This window comes from Salvelinus sp. IW2-2015, unplaced genomic scaffold (assembly GCF_002910315.2).
Source record: "Salvelinus sp. IW2-2015 unplaced genomic scaffold, ASM291031v2 Un_scaffold4548, whole genome shotgun sequence".
Taxonomy (NCBI): domain Eukaryota; kingdom Metazoa; phylum Chordata; class Actinopteri; order Salmoniformes; family Salmonidae; genus Salvelinus; species Salvelinus sp. IW2-2015.
Genome location: NW_019945818.1, coordinates 24,680 through 26,960, shown reverse-complemented (window position 1 = coordinate 26,960; position 2,281 = coordinate 24,680). Strand labels below are relative to the sequence as shown.

At 48.4% G+C, this 2,281-nt stretch overlaps 1 protein-coding gene across 1 annotated transcript in view; it reads right to left on the bottom strand.

The window, feature by feature from the left end:
• The window catches only part of LOC112077420 (SLIT and NTRK-like protein 3), a 6,088-nt gene extending 5,022 nt beyond the window's left edge, over positions 1-1,066 (bottom strand). Inside the window, exons 1-2 of the mRNA XM_024143935.1 lie at positions 973-1,066; positions 350-441 (exon numbers count right to left, since the gene is read on the bottom strand). The gene's annotated coding sequence lies outside the window, so the exon portion shown is untranslated. The remainder of the gene's footprint in view (positions 1-349; positions 442-972) is intronic.
• Positions 1,067-2,281: the final 1,215 nt, after the last annotated feature.

Genomic DNA, 2,281 nt, shown 5'->3' with positions numbered 1-2,281 from the left:
ACACACACACACACACACACACACACACACGCACACACACACACACACACACGCTACGATGAATAGCGCACTGTGTATGTTCCCAGTGCTCTGCCTCCACCGTTTGGCTTGTATAGCAGATCTATGCGCTGTCCGTGGTGCTGAGATCCCATGGAACACCCACAAAGCCCCTGCAGCCGCTGTCCATTAAACCGGTGGTGCTGAAATAAAACAAAATCCGAAAAACACTAAAAAGAGAGAAAACGTATTCTCCCTTACTCTTTCCGATCGTTTAGCATTTCCACGTCCCACAGCGGTTGGTAAAGTGTTATATTCCTGGGTGTCAGCTGTTATATCCCGGGGTACCTACTCAGTATAATGAGATCCAACTTCACATCGCCTGCCCGTGCGGTGCCCGTGTAGCGGGGGAGGTGAGATGTCCCGCGTGCCTTCCGTTATGGGCTGTTGAGAGACGGAGAGAAGGAGAGACAAGAAAAAGATGCATAGGAATGAGCCGCACACATCCATACAGCATAACGCAATCAAACCCTGTACCTTGACAAAACCACAAACTGTTAGCACAGGGTAGCTATACCAGAAACACAGGTTAAATTATGGACACGATAGTCTATACGGAAAACACAATGAAATTATAAATAAATACATTGACAATATCTGTTGTATCTCAAAGAACTGGCAAACCCGAACTATGAAACAAACGTGGGAATGTAATAGAAATGAAACCTATATAAGGTAAGGAAAAGGAGCTGTTGAAATGCGAGCCGAGCGCTATGCAGGTGCGTTCGTCGTGACATCGGCTCGAAACCGTTGAATGTGGGAAACAAATGCTCATTGATCAGATAGGATAGCCAGATTCCTCTGCTCCGTTCTCACCATCAACGAGCGCGTTCCTTTCCCTCCCACGTCCGTGGCTTAGCTATATGCAATAAGCGCATTAACACACACACACATATTCACACACGCACCACTCACCTTACTTTGGCACTGCAATTTAACAGCATCCGGAAAAAAAACACCACTAGTTTAAAGATTGTTGGATCTCTCTCTTTCCTTCTCTGCCTCTCTTCCTGCCTATCGTTTGTGACCAGCCCCAGTGGCTGTACAGTATCTGCGTTCCCCAGATTTTGTCCCCAAAATAAACGCCCCCATTGGCACAGCACGCACTCCCACAGTCTCCACGCCCAGCCCTGACACAGCCTTAAGAGATAATGAGAGGTAGAGTTGCAATTATGCCTCCTGGCCAGCTAGTTCACAGGACTAGACACCCAGGCGTCACATATAACGGCTGGGCTCATAGGCTCTGGAGATACGGAGGGGACAAGAGTCTACTAACTTCACACACCTGCTAGAGACGTAGTAACCACGGCTGCATATTCCTTCTCTCTTCACACCTCGGCCCAGGTTTTCAGGGTGCTATATATGCAGGAGACACATTGGGAACTATGAAGTAAGAGAGAGAGAGAGACGAGATGAATAAAACTAGAGTGAGACATGTGTGAGCAGAAGACGAGAGAGAGAGAGAGAGTGTGAGAGAGAGAGAGAGAGAGAGAGTGAGTGAGTGACGGCGTATGGGAGTGGTGAGTGTTAGTGATGCTCGTAGCATAAGTTGAGTGATTTTTCGTACCTGGTACTTTTAGTGCAGTACGGAGTGAGCGTGAGAGGCAGTGAGTGACTGAGTGATGTGAGTATGGTGAAGTGAGTGACAGTGCGTGACAGTATGGTGTGAGTGAGTAGAGATAATGGGTAGTAGAGTCGAGACGCTGAGGAGTGAGACTGAATTCTGAGAGTGAGACGTGAGAGTGTAGAGTGAGAGTGAAGTGAGTGCAGATGATAGGAGAGGAGGTTAGAGAGGAGAGAGGAGGAGAGAGGAACTTGGAGATAGTGTGTGGTTTTGAGAGCGGGTTAAGGACTAAAGGGTTACCTCTGGAGACTATTGGTTAGCAGCTGTATAGAGTAAAACTGTCTGTCATGTTTCTCTCTGTACAGGCCTTCCATCTATTCCTGGCCTGTCAGACAGTCAGCTGCTGTCTGCGTAGTCATCAGGATTCTATCTGATGCTCAGCCCTTCTCGAAAGAGCATCTATTAGCGTGCTGCTGTGACAAGGCAGCACACAGTGCACGTCAGAGTCACTCATTTAGGCGCACCCAACGTTCATCGAGTCAGGCATTTAGCTGCTGCTGCTGCCAGCCAGCACAGTCACTCCAGAGAGGTCCAGTTCTTTTAGTGCGGCTGCTTTCGCAGCCACAGCAGTCACCCAGAGAGTCAGTCATTTAGTTGCTG